Raw genomic sequence first — 20927 nt, forward strand, 5'->3', positions numbered from 1 at the left:
TAAAATGCTTCCATGAGCATTTTCTCTGAATGTCATGTCAGCACTCAAAAAGCTTTGCATCTTGAAGCATTTCAGATTTTGGATTTTCAGATGAGTGATACTCAACCTGTATTTAATAAGTGGCATTGGGACAATGTGGGGGCAAAATAAAATCAGCCTCTACTTTACAATGTACATTAAACAAAACAATTCCAGAGATTAACTATTTGAATGAAAAAGAAAAACAGACATCTCAGAAAATCTTAGGATACAAGAATAACCTAATAACCAACAGGTAAGAAGGATTTCTTAAGCAAGCTGTATATAGCCCAAAACATAAAAAAAAGAGACTGACCAATTCATCTACAATATAATTAAGAATACCTGCTTATTAAAATGTTTGATAAGAAAAAAATAAATCAAAAAAAATTTTAATAAGAAAAAAATAGAAACCACATATTGAAAGAAGATATCTTCAATATTGGGGCTCAGAAAATGCCCTGAAATATGGTGCCTTGACATGCTGAACTAATGAAGCAGCCTGAAGGTCTCCATCTGAGCTCCTCCTACTCCCTCTGATCCTCCTTACTATTCAAAGCACCAGGACTGGCTCTCTCTGTAAATTCCCTTATCTGATTGAGAAAACTTCTAAAAGAAATGCAATTGCCTCAAAACCCCTTCCCTAGGAATCTCATTAAATAACCAGGAAACCTTAACCACCAGAGAAGAGACTAGAAGTCTCTATGCTCAGGACACCATGCCCAGTCAGCCTCCGCCTCTGCTCTCCTGAGGGCAATTCCAAGGGAAGACCTGGAAGACTGTTATCTGCATAATAAGACCTTTGTTCACAATGCAGCTCTGCCCTTACCTTCCTGTAACTTGTCTGCAGCTACTATTTGTCCTTAGGTCCCATTCAGAGTCCAGAGAGAATCATTTACAAATCACTGGTGTGGTTTTTTGGGCCCATTCATTTATGGCTCTCCACCTCCTTCTCCCCAGTGAAAAGGATATTTAAGCATCAACCATCTGGTCCTTTCTTGAGTTTTCATATGTTTTGCATGGCTCCAGTGTTTAAGTACATTAATGAGTTTGTTATGTTTTTCTCTTGTTGGTCTATATTTTGCTATAAAGGCGTGGGCTGTAACTCTTATGGTGGGGAGAAAAGGGATCACCACCTTCCTGCCTCTACAGTAACATCTATAATGAACAAAGATTTAGTACACAAAATATATAAAGAACTCCAATGAATCAATATGAAAAGGACAAGCAACCCAAAAGGCATATCCAGGCATTTAATGAAAAAACAAGAAGGTCAATAAACCTATAAAAAGATGTTCAACCTCATTAGTAATCAGAGGAATGCAGAGACCCCCATGCTGACACCCTTTTATACCCAAAAGGCTAGAAAATGTATATAATCTGACAGCCCCCAAGTTTTGGCAAGTATGTGGAGCAACAGGAACTTTCATGTACTCCTGGTGAGAATTAAAGTTGGCACAACTACTTTGGAAACAAGTTGGCATTGCCCAGTAAAACTTTAGGTGCGTGTAGTCTTCAACACAGCATCTCCTCTCCTGGGTATACATCCTGGAAAAACTCTTGCTCATCTACACTAAGAGAGATGGACAAAAATATTCACAATATCCTCCTAATAGCGAGGAAATGGAAACAACTCAAATAAATGTCTATCTCTCCTGAGAAAAATTAACTGTCCCATATTCATAAAATGGAATATATTCTGAAGAATAGAAATGAACTACATCTATATGGGTGAACTACACTCTCATAGTTGAATCTCGGAAACATAATGTTAATATTGAACAAGCCACTGAAAAACTCAGAGAGAATCATTCCACTTTTACAAAGTTGCAAAAAACATATTATTAATGTTTATGTAATCCCAAAATAAAACAAAGAAATTACTAATAAAATATTCAGGACAATCTTTACTTGAGTTAGGGAAGAGAATGGGATCCAGGCTTGAAAAGTACTGCTAGCATTATATTTCTTAGGCTGCATGATGGGTACATGGATATTCATCTTATAATTCTTCACTAAACAATACATAGATGCTGTAATGCATCATTTGCTTATATCGTATACTTAACAAAGGTTTAACATTTCATTATAATCTATTATGAAACATTTAGTTTTAGCTTTCATTTATTTGGAAAACTTACTTATGTGAAACACCAAACTTAAGCACGGTAACAAAACGGGGGGTTCCTTCAGTAATAAATATGAAAATATATTTCAATTGGCTATGTCTTTGGAAACTCCAAGCAATGTAGAGGAATCTACGATCTGCTAATGAACGCTTCTTTTCTTTCCTAAAGAAGTCAGGAGCACATTTTCTATTAAGGTAGAGTTTAGTAACTTCCAGATTGAATAGCACAGGATAAATAGCAGTCTCTCCTGGTTCTCCTAATTAGTGAACTGTTTCTTATTCGTTGCCTGAATTTCCTTTTCTCACTCATCCCCTGCCTTTAGTAGTCACTCTCTCCATGAGTTCCGAAGAGCAGCTGATTGCCCTTCCTTGCAGTGTGATTATTTAGCAGCTCCTGGGAGATGATGGGGTTGGAGGAGGTTGGTTCAGAGAGAAATCAGGAAGCAACTGAGATGTAGACTAAGAAATACCTTCTTCTCAGTGCCCTGTTACTAAAAATAATAACTGTCAAAGGTAAAATCCTGAAATGACTTAAATTGCTACAAATACTGCTGGTAATTACCCTTTAGTCATTCTCTTGACCTTTTGCAGTGAGTATGTGATGAACATCGCCTCTGCTCAGTTTCAGTTAAAAAAAGATAGCACAGTTCCAAAACTCTAATTTGTTATAAAGAATCTAGTCTTGCCCCCACGTTTTAAAAATAAGGAAACTAACCCAAAAAAGTTAAGTGACTGAGGCATTTAAAATATGAAGAATGAAGACCATAACCTCTGAGGTCAGAGGGCCTGGGATGGAACCCTGGATCTATCACTAAACAGCCGGGGGGTGATTCTGGGTAAGTCGGTTAAGCTTGACAGGCCTCAGTTTCCCCATTTGTAAAATGGGAATGATAATGCTATAATTCATAGGGTTGCTATGATGATTAAATGATTGCAATGAGTCCCTGGTACATAATACATGTTCAATAAATGATCATTATTATTTTCAAGCAGGTCAAAATAAAATTTTCCAGAAATTTACATTGTTATCCCTCCTAACTTACACATCTCATTTTTAAAGTTATAGCAATTTAACAATGAGTGCTGTTTATAACTTTGAATTACATTAATAAAATTTTCTCTCTTCCCCAGGGCTAACAGAAACATATGCAAGTGTATTTCAAACTAATAAAAATGCAATAATTTCATAAACAACTGTCACCCTACTTTCTGCCAGTCCCTTCAGTATAGTTTACATATTTAAAGGAAATTTTCCACTATATTTCTAGATTAATCCCTCACACATTAGGGGATCTGGCAATTGGTGCTTCTCAGCACACTTTTTCATCATTATCTATTTTTCCAACCTGGCAAGGAGCAGAAGGGAACAATTATCATGAGATAACATCTCTTCCAGTCAAACAGGCTCTTAATGATGGTAAATGAAGCCAGAACCAGCCCTGTATCCTAAGGCTACTAAAGGAAGAGCCAGACTTCCACAGCTAGTACAGAAGTGGCACCCGTGCTGTGTCACCTACAGGGAAACATCATACAGACAGGTAAATGATTCTGTCTGAAATCCTGCCCATTGTCTGCCTTGCGAGTCAGCATTTCATGATGCAGCAGGAGATGGAATCAGGTGTAACACTGAAGACGGCGCTAGCAGAGGTCGGTTCTGGGAAACGCACACTTACCCTAAAGTGAAAAGCAAATCGTTTCACCAATCCAACATGCAAAAGTGGTAGTTGAATCAATTTACACTTTTGTAGTAAATCCCTCTCTGTTAAGTATTTTGCTTTATTTTTTCATTAAAAGAATTACAAGGTAGCCAGGCACGGTGGCTCACGTCTATAATCCCAGCACTTCAGGAGCTTGACGGGGGCGGATCACCTGAGGTCGGGAGTTTGAGAGCAGCCTGGCCAACATGTTGAAACCCCGTCTCTACTAAAAATAATTTTTAAAAAATTAGCTGGGTGTGGTGACACATGCCTGTAATCCCAGCTATTCAGGAGGCTGAGGCAGGAGAATAGCTCAAACCCAGGAGGTGGAGGTTGCGGTGAGCCGAGATCATCCCACTGCACTCCAGCCTGGATGATAGAGTAAGACTCCATCTCAAAAAATAAAAAAAAAATCCAAGACTTATTTGTTTATGGTGCTATTTTAATTTTTTAATTTTAGCAGTGCTTTTATTTTAAACAACTCAATACATTATTATAAACGTTTAATGGCTGTGCAAACAATTTGCACTCACTTTAAGCCAACACAACTACCAATGGAAGCTCAAAATCTAAACAGAACCAACCTTAATTCTCAGTTCTCTCCTTCCCCTGCTGCCTCAGGGAGGCCTACTCTGAGCTCACCAAAGTCTCATGTTGAAGCCACCAGCAAAGCAGGAGCACCCAATCAATGAGAAAATAAAACATAATTTGTTACTTCATATTTCTAAAGATGTACTGAAGTCATCATTATGGGGAAAAAGTACAGTGTTGGATTTTCTTACTTGTTTTATTGTTGTTTCTCATTTTAACTAGAGCTAGGGTGTGGGCACGATGCATGAAGTTCCCAAAGAGCTAACGTGGCCATGACCCAGCTTCCGTCTGCTTTTCCCAAGAGCTCCAGTTTATTATACCCTGAGAGCATATTTAAAATATTTAACAACAATACAGGATGCACAATGATCCATCGGAATGAATGCGGGTCCTAACACCAGTATGCCAATGAGTCCTAGCTCAGGGTCACCTAAGTACCCACAGGGAAAGAAGGAGAGGGGAGGCTGAGGCTTTGCTGTTGTTATGCAACCATTGTGTCTAACTATATTAGTATCCAGCTCTCATTTCTCCATGTTGTCCGAGAACTAATGATTTTCTTGAAATCTTGCTAAAACCTATATATGCTATATCCAATGCATCATTACTGCTTGCCAGATAAAAAAGAACATTACTTAGTTGTTTAAAAAAATCCCTTGGCACAAGCGCGGTGGCTCATGCCTGTAATCCCAGCACTTTGGGAGGCCAAGGCGGGTAGATCACGAGGTCAAGAGATCAAGACCATCCTGGCGAATACAGCAAAATTCCATCTGAACTAAAAATACAAAAAATTATCCAGGTGTGGTGGCACACACTTGTAGTCCCATCTACTCGGGAAGCTGAGGCAGGAGAATCGCTTGAACCCAGGAGGCGGAGATTGCAGTGAGCCAAGATTGCACCACTGCACTCCAGCCTGGGGGACAGAGCAAGACTCCATCTCAAAATAAATAAATAAATAAATAAATAAATAAAAATCTTGGCTGGGTGCAGTGGCTCATGCCTGTAATCTCAGTACTTTGGGAGGCCAAGGTGCGTGGATCATGAGGTCAGGAATTCAAGACCGGTGTAGCCAAGGTGGTGAAACCTCATCTCTACTAAAAATACAAAAATTAGCCAGGCGTGCTGGTGCATGCCTGTAATCCCAGCTACTTGGGAAGCTGAGGCGGAGAATTGCTTGAACCCGGGAGGTGGAGGTTGCAGTGAGCTTAGATCATACCACTCCACTCCAGCCTGGGTGACAGAGCAAGACTCTTTCAAAAAAAAGAAAAAGAAAAAAAGAAAGAAAGAAAGAAAAAATCTCTTAACTCCACAAAGTAATTTTTTTTGCTGTTTGTTTCCATCTTCCTGATTATTCTAATATTTCTTCTCCCTAGAAGCAATGCAGCGCTCAAGAGAAGGCATAATCATACTGTAGCAGGTTACATTTCCCTTGCTAAACACTTGGTAACTGAAAAAAGAAAAAGAAAATATTTCTGTTTTTATAATCTAGTAAACAAATATTAAATGATTCCTAACCAAAAACCTGATTCTGGCAACATGACTCCTGGGCAGGAAACAAGCTAGGGAATAATAGCTGGTCATCACTCACCTGTGCAGGTCTTAGCAGAATTCAGGCCCCTCCCATAGTTAGCCTGGTCTATGCCCAGGAATAGCAAGGGCAGTTAATTCGTGAGGTTCGAAGCGAGATGGAGTCAGGTATGATTCGAGCCCCGGTCCCAGACCCTATAGCCACCAAGATGTTGATGCCTAAGAAGAACCGGATTGCCATTTATGAACTCCTTTTTAAGGAGGGAGTCATGGTGGCCAAGAAGGATGTCCACATGCGTAAGCACCGGGAGCTGGCAGACAAGAATGTGCCCAACCTTCAGGTCATGAAGGCCGTGCAGTCTCTCAAGTCCCGAGGCTGCGTGAAGGAACAGTTTGCCTGGAGACACTTCTACTGGTACCTTACCAATGAGGGTATCCAGTATCTCCGTGATTACCTTCATCTGCCCCTGGAGACTGGGCCTGCCACTGTATGCCGCAGCTGTCCAGAGACTGGCAGGCCTCGGCCTAAAGGTCTGGAGACTGAGCAACCTGCAAGACTCACAAGAGGGGAAGCCAACAGAGATACCTACAGACATAGTGCTGTGCCTCCTGGTGTCAACAAGAAAGCAGAGGCTGGGGCTGGATCAGCAACTGAATTCCAGTTTAGAGGAGGATTTGGTTGTGAACATGGTCAGCCACCTCAGTAAAACTGGAGAGGGTTATTTTGCATTGAATAAACTTACAGCCAAAAAAAACTTTAAAGAAATGAACAAACAAACAAACAAAAAAACACTGATTCTTACAGCCCTTGAAGGAAGCGATGAACCAATTCAGTTAGTAAGGTTTAGAATTATACCTTTGATCACAGACCTGACCTAGTGCCCACTGTTTTTAAACATTTTTCTAAACCACCTTTGCAAAAAACTATGACAGTGAAAGAAATCTGACATACCTGACTCCATCTTGCTTCAAACAGCCCTTCCTCATTCCTAGGCATAAACAAGGCTAACTATGGGAGGGGCCTGAATTCTGCTAAGACCTGCATAGGTAAGTGATAACCAGTTATTGTTCCCTAGCTTGCTTACTGCTCAGGAGTCACGTTGCCACAAGTTAAAAGATTTGTAACTTCTCTAATTGTTTTTATAGACAACATCACGATTGTAAAACCTAAGATTGGTCTTTGACATATGTTTCAGATTTTTTGCATTCTGGTGAACTGACTGCCACCTCAGGGACCTGACTCATCTCAAGGAGCTGATTCAATTAGTACCGTAACCCCCACCCAGAAACTGACTCAGTGCATGAAGACAGTTTTCCACACTCCTATGAGTTCATCTACAACCAATCAGCAGCACTCATTCCCTAGCCTCTTGACCACCGAATTGTCCTTTAAAAACGCTCACCTCCAAGCTCTCAGAGAGGCAGATTTGAGAAATGTCTCCCGTCCTTCTGCTCGGCTGCCTTGTGATAACTAAACTCATTCTCTATGTCAACACTGCCATCTCAGTGTATTGGCTTTATCTGTGTAGCAGGCAAGAAGAACCCACTGGGGTATAACATTTTCATTTATCAGAGATTAAAAAATTGCAAGAAATCTGTGAACTGGTAACTCACATCATCCCTTAATTATCCATTACCAATGCTCCTTGACTTTCAATGGAGTTATATCCTGTGAAGTTGAAAAGATCGTAAGTGAAAAATGCATTTAATATACCTAACCTCCAGGACATTCATTATAGCTTAGCCTAGTCTACTTTAAAGGAGCTCAGAACACTTACATTAGCCTACAGTTGGGCAAAATTGTGTGATCTCATGGCTGACTGCAAGTTTTGGAGAGTATTATACCTCATATTGCTAGCTCAGAAAAATATCAAAATTCAAAATTTGAAGTACGGTTTCTACTGAATGCTTGTTGCTTTTGCACCACTGAACCTCCAAAAATCTTAAGTTGAAGTCAGGGACCATCTGTAGTTAAAAATCTCTATATCCATAGGATGTGGCATATCTTACCTGGTTTCAGGAAAGTGAAGCTGCCAGGCCATGTGTCTCGGGGGAGCCAATGTGAAAAGTCACTTGAGGCAGATTTTCTGGGTTCAGGGATGAGTCAACACAGTGGCCTCACACAGTTATGTAAATGGAACGAGCCAGTACCACCAACTATGGTAGAATGGGGAATACCACCTTTTTGTGACCAGAGGAGGGTCACCCCCTCAATGCTCTTTGGTAGACAGAGCAGGTCACCTGGGAGAAGGCAGATATACTTGCGTGCAGATGGGAGACACTTCCAGGAGCCCTTTTCTCCTGGCATTCAATTTAGACTCTCTGATGGGCCAGGATTCTTCTGAGAGGAAAGGAAATTTAGGGTCTGAAGGGATGAACAGCCCACCAAAGTAGTATTCTGAATTTAAGCAGAACCTCCGGGAAATCCAGCCACCATTGAACCCCCTCAAAGGGTGTTTGCTATGTGGGAGAAGCCTGCTCCTTGGCACCAGGAAGTACAAAATCAGTTGCCATAAGCATCAAAAAGCACAACAGGGCCTGCTATACTTCCCCAGTGAAGCTCTGCACTACTCTTATTTGTTAAATTGGTATATAAATTTACCTGTCTGTGCAGCACTCATCAAAGAGTACTTCAGTATATGGAAATCAACCTTGTCTTTTCTCCTTTTAGTCTGTCTATTGACAGTTAATGCACAGCCCCCATCCCTCAGACCATGCAACCCTAAGAGGAAAAGTTTTCCTCCCAAGACAATTCCCAAAGATGGGAGGAAGAGTCAGAAGTCCAACCCAAGTTCAGAAACAAAATCCGGAAGTCCCTATGGATAGGTTGGTCCAGCTGATGGCATGGCTGCCACTGAAGTTTCTACAGTCCCAGCATGCTGGGATGGAGACTCTGCCCTGGGACAGCAGCTGAGCTTGGGAGTGAACTGAAAAGCTATAGCCTCAGAAGGCATGCTGGGGCACTGTGTGGCCTGTACAATAATCTAGAGCAGATAACGCTCCCCGTTCTCTCTCTTCCTGGCATCCTGAAGCAGATCTGAAACCTGCACCAGGGAAACCACAGAAGTTTGTGGAGAGAGGCAGAACTAAGGAGATGAGTATTAACCGACTTTCGACCTAATGCATGCAAAAGAATGTCCGGAAAACTGATACGAAAATAGAAAAAGGGGTTACCAAATTTGGACTCTGAAAAACACAAATCTACAAATCTCCCTCCAGAAAAAGAGGGAGATGAAAGGAACAAATGTCTTTTTAAAAATTCCTACTGCCAGGGTATAAATGAAAAAAAAAAAAAAAACTAATATTTACAGATGGTCTTCTATGTAAAAGCACTTTAATTTGCTATATTCTTGACTCCGTGCCCCATGATCTACTTCTCCTTCAACATTTCCCCTTTCAGAAAATGGTACCTCTGTTCAAACAACCTGAAAATCATTCCTGATTTTTTTTTTTAATCTTAAACATTCATATTCAAAACCAACAGACCTGACCTTGTGAGTATCTCTTCCAAACCTATCTTCTCCTTTCACCTCTACTGCCACCATCACTTTTGCTTGGACCCCTACAGTAGCCTCCTAACTGGTCCTTTGCATTCACTTGCTCTTCCTTCCACTTCCAATTCCATACACTCCAGAGAACTATAAAATATCTTATTACTTCCCTGCTCGGAATCTTTCAGTGGATCCCCATTGCTCCTAGAATTCTTAACAGGACTTTATCTTGCATCACATTCTTCTTGTTCATTACTTTTCAGCCACTAAGGTCTTCCTTGAAGGGGTTGGGCTCTAGACTGCCTCATTCTCCACCTGGGAAGCTCTTCTGCTGGTAAAATGAAGCTCATCTACCCATCTTGCTTTAAATTTCATCTTTTCAAAGAGGTCTTCCATGCCTCACCGTTCCAACTTCCCAATTCGATACTTATTCTTGTCAAAAACAGCTTATTGTTATCCTTCATAGAACTGGTCATAATCTATAACTTGTGATCTGAGAGATCAAAATAGATACCCCTTTATCAACTAAGATGGACTCTAAGGTTAAGAAAAGAAAGTTTTTTATGTGTTGAGGTGTCAGGACCCAGCTGGCATAGCAAATTTCCAAATTCCTATGGCTCTAAACTTCATAACAATAGGAGATACCAGACTCCTTCTAAATCTGATTTACAACCCAGGCCACTGCAACTCTGATTGGACAGAGGATGGGCCTCACAAACATTCTTTTTGGATAAGGTACTGCAGACCTTAGGCCAGTTTCAGCAGCTTATAGAGGATGCATACAAACTGTCTTTGTGTCCTGTAGTTCACCTTTGGATGTAAAGAGCCTTTTCCAACTCATTTTAATTTTAAAACTGTGCCCCCAAAGTGAACGTGGGATGTATGTTGCATAAACGTTTACCCATTGTGCATGCACTTGGATCCTCTCATAAATATGTACAGCTTTTCCCCCAAACCTGTTGAATATGCATGACTCTTGTGTAATATGAATCCTGTGAGGCATAAAATCCAAGATGTCCTCCCCCTCTTCCAAGACAGAGCACCTTCAGTCTATGTACAGACTTCCTCTTCCTGGCTTGCAAACCCATATTACTAATAAAGCTCTCCTTTCTACTATTTAGCTATCCTGGTGACTTTCTGAATGACAGACAATATGATTATTTGTATGCTTATTCATTTTGTGTCTTCCTATTCCAATACACTATAAACACCATGCAGAAAGAGGACATGTTGGTTTTGTTCATCACTGATACCCATTTCCCAATATAGTATCTGGCTCCATAGGGGATGGACAATTATTTGCTGAATGCTACTGAAAGGAGGTATTTTAATACCCATTTTACCCAGGATAGGATGACCGCCGTATGACCCAGCTTGCTTGACATAGCCCTTGTTTAAATGTGTTGCCCTGGCATAATGACTGGTAATGTCTCAATGTTACTTTTCGAAGCTGAGAGTCAGAAAGCTTCGAAATGGATTGAATACAATCCATTTTCACTATTAGAAGTAGTTGTGTTCTATAAAGTCACCACAAACACTGAATTTGCCAACATTAAATGATTGCTCCTGAAGGAAAATACGGAGTTAGGTCTCTCTGAGAGTAATGTCACAACATCGTTGTCAACAAATCAATGTGCAACTTTATTTTATGTGTGTTTCTATTTAAAGATACTTTATTTGATACATATTATTGATTTATTAACCTCGAACCCATGGACAACAGCACGGTGACTCATGCCTGAACGAAGCTCATCTAACACTCGTATTTCCTCCATAAGGCACATACAGCCTTCTTGTGCTTAGGAACGTTAGACAGCACACCAGTACCACCCCTAGGGCCATTTTAAACAGCTAAATCACCAACAGAAAGCACAAAAATGTGAAAAATGTGGCATTAAATAGATCACAAAAAGAGTACTTGTTTACACTATGAGAAATGAAACAAGAAGACAGGCCTAGAAATATGCCCATCAGGCGACTCAAAGTTTTCATTGCTCTGCTCATCCACAAATGACCACAAAAGTGCCATAAGCACTGATTTGGGGGTTACAAATAGATACTAGCAAGTAACTAGATTCTCAAATACAGAATCCGCCCATAGCACAGATAGCTTGTCTAAGATTACCCAGCTGCTGTAGAGTGAGAACAGATCCCAGATAATGTCCAACTTCACGGTCCGTGTCATTCATAAGACAACTATTACTAAGAAAAGAACCAACCTTTCTCAGAGTACCGTTGCTCTAATCTGGGTGACCATAATTATTTAAACCCCCTAGATTACTGGTTTACCGAAGTTCCAGTACCAAAGGCAGAGTTTGAGAAGCAGAACTTCGAGAAGCAGAACTTCATGAACTTAATTCTGTACCAAAGTAGTCAGTAATCTACAACCCTGCACTAATGAAGAGTAAAACCACTGGGAACTGGCTACTACCTCTTAAGTGATAATTCACAAGGCAATCCCAGAGTACTTACAATAACAATGGGTGGTTTCATGATGGAATGTAGACCATAAGATTAACATAAATGTAAACTTATGGAAAAATAAAATTTTTCAGAGTTAAAGCTTGAACCATCCACAAACCAATGTTGAGGGAAATTTATCTGTAGAACATGAGAAATCCAGTGTCCACACCTCTTCCCAGTCCATAGGCATGGAGAGAGTCTTCAACAGGGTTCCAGGATTGATCACTTTCATCATTCCAAAAATCCCTTCTATGGTGAATTTCTCATTTCTTAGTAAAAGTTCATTTCCTCTTCTAAAACACATTCAATAAGGTTGGGATCCTTCTGCAAGTTTATGAACAGTGGGAATAAAATATTTTAAATTATATATTTTCAAGTTGACTCTTAAGGAGCCAAAAAGAAAAAGAAAAAGAAAAAGTATATATTAGCTTTCTTTAAGAATTCAGCAATCTATACATTAGAAAAATACTTCCTATTGGTCCATTTCATTCTAACTGGCTCTTCTGGTATGTCAAGACTCTCTGGATAAAAGATAATTTTGAAATATTTTAGCTATTTTATATACATTTAAGGCAACCTCAGAAATACTTACCTTACCTTTATAAAAGAAAAGTTTCCTTCCTACTACTTGGAAACCACTAGGATAAAGGGTGTTCTGCAATTTTGGAGAAAACAAAATGTTCTCTCCTAAGCCCAATTTAGAGTTGATCATTCAAAATAATTTCAGACATACATAAAAGTTCCAAGATGAATGTAAAGTATACCCTTCACCCATATTTCCCAAATAATAACTTTTTATCACGGTAACTTTATGTCACTTTTTCTTGTATTATTATTTTTTTCTGAACCGTGAAGGGGTTGAGAGTGTGCCATTCAAAAATACACCACTTTGGCATAAGAATTATTTTGAGCTGAAGGTAATTTTTTTAAAAGCAGAAACAGGACATGCTCTTGGCCCTCTCACTATCTGCTAGAAAGCAGAAGACAAATTCTTGTAAAGGTGTCCCCACCATCCCATATCAGGAAGGGGATAACAACCTTATCACCTGAGATGAGATTGCATCAGGATGGACCTGCAGAAACAAACCTTACTAAATTAACCCTTATCTGCCATTAGTATTCCCCATGTATTTACCTTCCCATAGTCTGCCACCCTGGGAAGCCTAAAACCCTTTTCCTTTGTCTTATCACTTCCCTGCAAATTTATTGTTATTTGTTAAGATACTAGATAAGCCCAAGTTCTAACCACCCTGTAGAGATACTCATCACTGAGTTTCTCCCAGGTGTATGCATGCTGCATGTACTAATAAACTTCTGTTTGCTATGTCTTGTTAACCTGTATTTTGTCAGTCTAATTTGCAGGGCCCCAGACCCATAGGAGGGTAAAGTCAATAGATGTGATACCACTTTTCCCCTCCATACTTCAATGTATATTTCTAAAGAACGAGAACATCCTTTTAGATAATCACAGCACAATTATCAAAATCAGGAAATTAACATTGATACACACTATCATGCACATCCCTGTGAAGAGACCACCAAACAGGCTTTGTATGAGCAATAAAGCTTTTTAATCACCTGGGTGCAGGTGGGCTGAGTCCGAAAAGAGAATCAGCGACGGAGATAGGGGTGGGGCCGTTTTATAGGATTTGGAAGTTAAAGGAAAATTACAGTCAAAATGGGTTGTTCTCTGGCAGGCAGGGGTGAGGGGGTCCCAAGGTGCTCAACAGGGGAGCTTTTGAGCCAGGATGAGCCAGGAAAAGGAATTTCACAAGGTAATGTCATCAGTTAAGGCAGGAACTGGCCATCTGGATGTGTACATGCAGGTCACAGGGGATACTATGGCTTAGCTTTGGCTTAGAGGCCTGACACACACTATTATATAATCTACAAGCCCTCTTTAAATTTCACTAATTATCCCAGTAACGTTCTTTATTATAAAAGAAAAATGAATTTGCTTCCCTGGTCTAGAAGCCAATCCAAGATTGCTTAGGGCATTGAGTTTTTCTGTCTTTAATCTCCTTTAGTCTGGGATAGTTCTTCATTCTTTGCCTTTCATGACCCTGACATTTTTTAAGAGTACAGACAAAATCTACAAAAGTTTATCTAACATCTCTCCTCACAATGAGAGTCAGGTTATGCATTTTTGGCAGACCTATCACAGAAGTGACGTTTTATCAGAGAGCATATGTAGTTGGTTTGTCCCATTAATAGAGATGGTAACTTTGACCACTTGGTTAAAATTGTTATCTTTCTGGTGAGGTAATGAAATTTTACTTGTCGTTTATGTTACATGGTATTTGAGACAAAAAAATTTCAAAACATTCCACAAATGAGCACACTTATATAAGTATCTACTGCTTACATATTTTGTTACATTTTTGGAAATTTTATTTGGGGATTCATCTTTAATTTCTGCCCATTTAATTATTCCTTTTATTATTGGGTATAATATTTCTAACACATTTCCTTTTAATGTTGTAACTGTGTTATGGGAAAAGAGTCTAATCATAGATCACTTTAGGCAACACTTAAAAGGATACATGTTTTAGGTAAATTTCGAAACATACAGGTTTTTTGTTGTTACTGTTGTTTTTTGAGACGGAGTCTGTTGTTTTTTGAGATGGAGTCTCACTCTGTTGCTCAGGCTGGAATGCAGTGGAGGGATCTCGGCTCACTGCAAGCTCCGCCTCCCGGGTTCACTCCATTCTCCTGCCTCAGCCTCCCAAGTAACTGGGACTACAGCGATCCACCACCACGCCTGGCTAATTTTTTGTATTTTTAGTAGAGATGGGGTTTCACCGTGTTAGCCAGGATGGTCTTGATCTCCTGACCTCGTGATCTGGCCACCTCAGCCTCCCAGAGTGCTGGGATTGCAGGCGTTAGCCACTGTGCCCAGCCAAAATATATAGGTTTTGATGGCTTCTATATTTTACTTATGGTATAAAATATGTTGCTTAGACAGTCTATTGAATTCTCTTTTAGTCATATCTACACTGATAGTACAGATTATTACCTCTTTTAGTAACACAGACTGAAAACAAATGACACAATTAAGATGATAATATGCACATGTAATTACCTGGACTCAAACAAGATTAATGAGGTGTTATAGATATCAATAAAAAGTGCAAGCCATTAGAAAAGGCACAACATTTATAAATAAGAGTGAGCAAAATAATTAGATTGAAGAAAAATTAGAAGTTTCCAGTTTGTTTATTTGTCAAGAAAACAGTAAGTTCTAGATCTACTTGAGAGACTGCCTCAGAAATCTGACCTCAAAAAATTACTTCTTTCACTCTAATCTGTAATAAAACTAGCAACGGTTGCACACACACAAGACATGAATAAAAATGCACACAAATTCGTTTGAGCCTGTGACCATGTTCAGATAACACTGTATCACATTTGAAAATATGCAGAATTATCTGACAATATGCAAAAAGTTCCATACTTTGCTCTGAAGTTCTAAGAATAGTAAACACTGCCTAGCAATTACTTTGAAGCCTTGCTGTAATATTCTACCTGCCGCATATGCATAAACCTCTCCTAGCTGCTCCCTGGACAGTGCTAAAAAGTCCACCTCTAGCTGATCTCTCTGACTCTACTCTTGCCCACAGTAGTTGATGTTCTAGAATGATCCATTTGAGACCTAAGTCAGGTCATGTGGCAGCCCTACTCAAAACCTTCAGAGGCACCCTATCACATTTAGAAAAACATTCGAAGCCCTAGCTATGGCCCATCTGCCTCTATGGTCTGGCCTCTGGCCCCTTTTCTGTTCCTCATTCCATCTTCCCCTCCCCTCCAGCCACATTGGCCCTGCTGTTCCCCAGCAGGCCAAGCACAGGGCTATTCAGCTGCCCACAACATTTCCCGAACTGCCCTGTGGCTCACTCCCTTTCTTCACTCCGGTTTCCATTCAAGTGTCCTTAGAGAAGCGTGACTTGGCTACTAACTAAAATGGTGCTCCCTCTCCTTCCCACTCCACTCCCTCGTTTTATTTTCTTGATGGCACTTCTCAAGGTCTGAAATCATCTCAGACATTTGTTTACTTATTTATTTTGTGGATCCCTGAATAGAAAAGAAGCTTCATGCAAGCACGAGTGTATGGTTTCCCACTGTATCCCGTGTCTAGAGGAGGGTCTGGTAGGTATTGCCACCTAATAAGCATTTGTCGAGTGAACAGCTGAGCGAGCGCCTAGCTTCCCACATGGCAAAATGCATGCACACACACAAAATACAAAGGGGTGGCCAATCTGCCTTCACAGAGGCAGAACCGCCCCTTGAGCTTTTGAGGAACCGCCTGAAGAACTTTGGAAACTACCAGTGCCAGACCCAGCTTCCGGAGATTCCGATTTCCCTGGAAGTCCCTAGTGTTATGTGCTCCACAGCTGACTGTGATCCAGGCAGGAGCCAGAAACTTCACCAAGATCTAGGTCCTTCCTCAACTGGAGAGCTCCAGGACAGTCTTTCAGATGCTGTGTGTTAGTTGCCTGCCTTTTACCCAGAATGACTTCACCTTTAAGGAAGTGCCTGCAACCCACAGTGGTGCAAGCCACAGTGATTTCATGCCTGGCCCTGGAGCTGGTTCCTTGAGGAATCAGCATACTTCCTCAACAAATGTGTTTTCTTTGTGAAGAAACGGCGTGCAGACAGAAAGTCGCCTTGGATTTGGAAGCCTGTCGGATGTTGCAATTGTTTTAAGCAGGTAGCTGGGGAGGGAGGGCTGGAGGCAGGAATCAAGGACTAGTTTGGAAAATGGGCAGAAGGTGATGGAGGTAGATGGTTCCTACCTAGGGAGACCACTGAGAAAAGGGGGCGGGGGCTGGAGAGGGGTAGCCCAGTTTGTCTCCCCATAGTACTTACAGCCCTGGACTCACTGCCCTTATACACAGCCTCCCACATACCTTCACGACAGCCTTTCTAGGAAGTCATTATTATCCCTAAGTGTTATATCAGGACACCACAGGAGAGAGCAGCTAAACTACCTGCACCTGGTCCCAGCACGTAAGTAGAGATGCAGGGTCCACACTCAGGTCAGGTTAGTCAAGATGCAGGGTCCACACTCAGTTCGGGTTAGTAGAGATGCACAGTCCACACTCAGGTCAGGTAAGTAGAGATCCAGGGTCCACACTCAGGTCAGTCAGGCATGCAGCCCAAGTGTTCTTGGTTTCAACAAAGAGCCTCCCATTCCCTGGCAAATTTTGGTTGGAGCCTCCTCCCCCAGCCCATCCCTGCACACGGCCTAGTGTCTGCTTCCTTCAGTGGTTATTAGTCTCGCATGCGCATTGTAATTGACTGAGAGTTTTTAATAAAATACTTGATCTTCACTCCCAGAGAGTCTCAATTAATTGCCCTGGGGTGAGGCCCAGACAGTTTTGTTTTGTTTTGTTTTGTTTTGTTTTGTTTTGTTTTGTTTTGTTTTGTTCCTGTTCCCCAAATGACTTTAATATATAGCAAGAGTAAGAAACCTCTGTTCCAGGTCAATGGGAAGTAACGGTGGGCCCCAGTGAAAACATCACAAATGGCATAAAGAATAAATCCATAGAAAAGAAAGAACCAGAGAGGCACTTGAGTATGCAGCTTCTAGCACAAGGGATATAGCTCTGGCCCCTCCTGAAAAGAAGTCTGAGGTACTAAACTCGACCCAAGAGTGCCAATGGATTAGTTCCGAGTGCTGCCTTAACAAAGCATCACAAACTGTCTCACAGTCATGGAGGCCAGAAGTTACAAGGCCAAGATGTCAACAGGGCCCTGCTCCCTCTGAAAGCACTAGGGAAGCATCTGTTCCAGGTCTCCCTCCTAGCTCCTGGTAGTTCCTTGGCTTATGGCAGCAACACTCCAATCTTCACGCCGTGTTCTTCTTGTATGTGCTTCTATCTCTAAATGTCCCCTTTTTATAAGGACCAGTCATATTGGATTAGGGGCCTACCCTACTCCAGTATGATCTCATCTTAGCTAATTGCATCTAAAACCACCCTATTTCCAAACAAGGAAACATTCTAAGGGCCTGGGGGGTTAGGACTCGAATATACCGTCTTTCTAGGGGACACGATTCACACCAGACAGGCATATAGAGCCAAACTTTGAGGCAGTGTTTTCCAAGCAGGCGCTTAGACATGTGGGAAACCAGATGTCTATTCCACTCGCTGTCCTGAAAAGTCATGGTGTACTTTTGTATAGAAAAGGCTCAGAAAACTCCTTCAGGAAATCAATCTGTTTGGCTTGATTTATCCTAGTGTCTCTAAACTTTATTCAACCATGGGACCCTTTATTTTATCTTAAGACAGGCCCTTACTCTGTCACCCAGGCTGAAGTGCAGTGGTACAATCACAGCTCACTGCAGCCTTGACCTCCTGGGCTCAAGAGTTCCTCCTGCCTCAGTCTCCCGAGTAGCTGGGACTACAGGTACATGGCCACCACGTCTGGCTAATTTTTTACATTTTGTTGTAGAGATGGGATCTCTCTATGTTGCCCAAACTGGTCTCCCCAAGCAATCCTCCAGCCTTGGCCTTCCAAAGTGCAAGGAAGTCTTTAAACATCACCATCTAGTAACAATCTGTGGAACACACTTTGAGAAACACTGCCTTAAAAGTCAGAGTGTGAAATGAGCCATTATTATCCAGACAGATGAATGAAAGCCTCCTATGAGTGTGAAAGTGCTCACCACCAGAGGAGGAGACAACTCGATACAGAGACAACAGGTCTCCCCTTAACATACACAGATACTAAGAGCAAAACAAGACTTACCAGGACTGAAATACTGCATTTTTTTTGTACTGTGTTGTAATAAGTAATCCTGACTTTTATTACACAACGTATGTATCTGATTTTTTTTTTTGGTAATATTATAATCATGTGCCACCACATTTCAAAGAATGACATTTCAGCTTTCTGAGAAGTTGTAATCGGGGAAGAGGAGTATTATAATTTGGAGCAGGGCACACTGACTGGGAAAACCACGTGTCCTCCTGGATCCCAATAACATCATGGAGAAAGATGCTGCACTCACTCCGTGATGCCAAGGCACATCACGTGCAAAAAAAACCACATAAAAGACTGCCACCAGCTGGGCATGGCTCATGCCTATAGTCCCAGTGCTTTGGGAGGCTGAGCAGGAGGATCTCTTGAACCCAGGAGATAGAGGTTACAGTGAGCTATGATTGTGCCATTTCCCTCCAGCCTGGGCAATAGAGAGAGACCATGTCTTTAAAAAAGTTTTTAAAATAAAAATACCACCATCACCTGACCCACACAAAAGACATTCTGCATGTCAACAAGAGCTTTGGAAGGGTTACCTTTAAGTAGCACACAAAATAATCCAATACACATTTTAGAAGTGCGGCTTCTAAAAATAAAACCACATAATTTACATGTTTTTGAAGCAGAACTTCCTCAAACAATACCCTGAACACAGGGAACCATGGGCTGTTTCAATATTGATGGGCTTACATTTTTCCAGTTTTCTCTTTTGAGCAAACTAGGCTTTCTTTTTTAAACTTTAATTCAAGGAAAGAAATAGCAATGCAACACCAAAGCACTACTTTCCACAGCAGCAAATTAGAGAGGACTAATTTGTGGGCATGGCTGTGCCCTGTTATCTGTACCTTGTCACTTTAATTTGGCACAACCCAAACCAGGCAGTTCCTTTCATTTTTACTTTTCCACAGAGCAGAATTTTAGCCTTCACGCTGGGTTTCAAAGAGTCCAAAATAAAACCAGCCCACATTAAGCAAAACAGCCACATAAAACCTTTCCTTTATATATGGAGGAAAGGACTGTCAACGTTCAAAAGGATTTTTTTTTAAGGCACTAAACAGTCTCGGTAATGTTTTTAAAAGTCTATTTTAAAACGTTGAGCATTTTTTCCTCCATCGTGTTGATGCGCATGTAGACCAACATGTCTATTTCCTCTAGCGGAAGCAATGAAGTTGTCACCTGAAATCTGCACACTTCAGTCCACTGCTAAAGCATCTCAGGCATGCGAGAGTCTCCAAGAGTCAGGAACTGTCCAGGTGGAAGACAAACCTTCCATCTTGCCACCTTGTGGAGCATGAAGAGGCAGGAATAATAGCCTGGGCACAGGTAGTAGGGAGACATAGGAGTCTTCAGACCCTGATATCCAGCTTTTGCTGGGAAATTCAGTTCTCCTTTAACCATAGGGAAGAGTCTGTCAAGAGTGTAGGGGAACCAAATACTTCCACCTCCACCTAGGGGTATGAGTAAAGAATGAAGCGCAGGCATCCTCCAAGATTCTTACTAATTCTCCAGCATGTGCAACCCTCATTACGGAGAGCTGCTCTTTGAAACAAAAATTAATCACCGTAAGGAGAAAGGCATGCTTCCCACAGTCTCTCCCATGTTGCCCAACTTCCAAAATCTCATAGCCTTCCCTATCCCACCTCTTGAAATTCAGATTCCCTAGTGCTTTCATCCCCCAAGAAGTCACCCATGCTCTGGTTCCAGAAATCACTTGGTTAAAAAATCAAAAGAACAAGAAATGGCTGTGTATAGGCTATCACAGCAGCAAGTTGTAAAGCTGCACCATAGACATAAAAATGCAGACTTTTTAAAAACACAAATGGTAACAGGAATTTAGAGCTAGTGCCCCCACCCTAAATCTGTATTTTGCAGCTGTCACTATGAACATAAAGTCAGCCCCTTAACTGAGCAGGAACCCAAGAAGTATTCCTTCACAGCTGTCAGGCTTGTGCCACTTGCATGGAGTATGAACGGTTTCACATGAAGCCCGCACTCACTGTGCAAGGGAAGGTCTCGCAGAGTGCAGGGTGGCAGAACTCCCCCCATCAAACAGGGAATCTGACTGACAAAGACACAGGTCAGTAGGGTGCCCCAAGGAGCAAATTTCTTATTACACTCTGCCTTTGTTTTTTTTTTTTTTTTTTTTTTTTTCTGATTCCCAGAACACAGTGGCCCAGGGACAGATAAAAAGCAAAAGCTACAGGTTCCTAAGCAGACCTCAGACCCCACCTGTTTTGAATAGCATGTGTTTCC

At 41.2% G+C, this 20927-nt stretch overlaps 1 protein-coding gene and 1 pseudogene across 2 annotated transcripts in view; one reads left to right on the forward strand and one right to left on the reverse strand.

The window, feature by feature from the left end:
- ELMO1 (engulfment and cell motility 1) overlaps positions 1–20927 on the reverse strand; it is a 590246-nt gene that overhangs the window by 508415 nt on the left and 60904 nt on the right. The window lies entirely within an intron of this gene.
- Positions 6168–6665, forward strand: LOC111520361 (annotated as a pseudogene).

This window comes from Piliocolobus tephrosceles, chromosome 8 (genome assembly GCF_002776525.5).
Source record: "Piliocolobus tephrosceles isolate RC106 chromosome 8, ASM277652v3, whole genome shotgun sequence".
In the NCBI taxonomy this organism is placed as follows: domain Eukaryota; kingdom Metazoa; phylum Chordata; class Mammalia; order Primates; family Cercopithecidae; genus Piliocolobus; species Piliocolobus tephrosceles.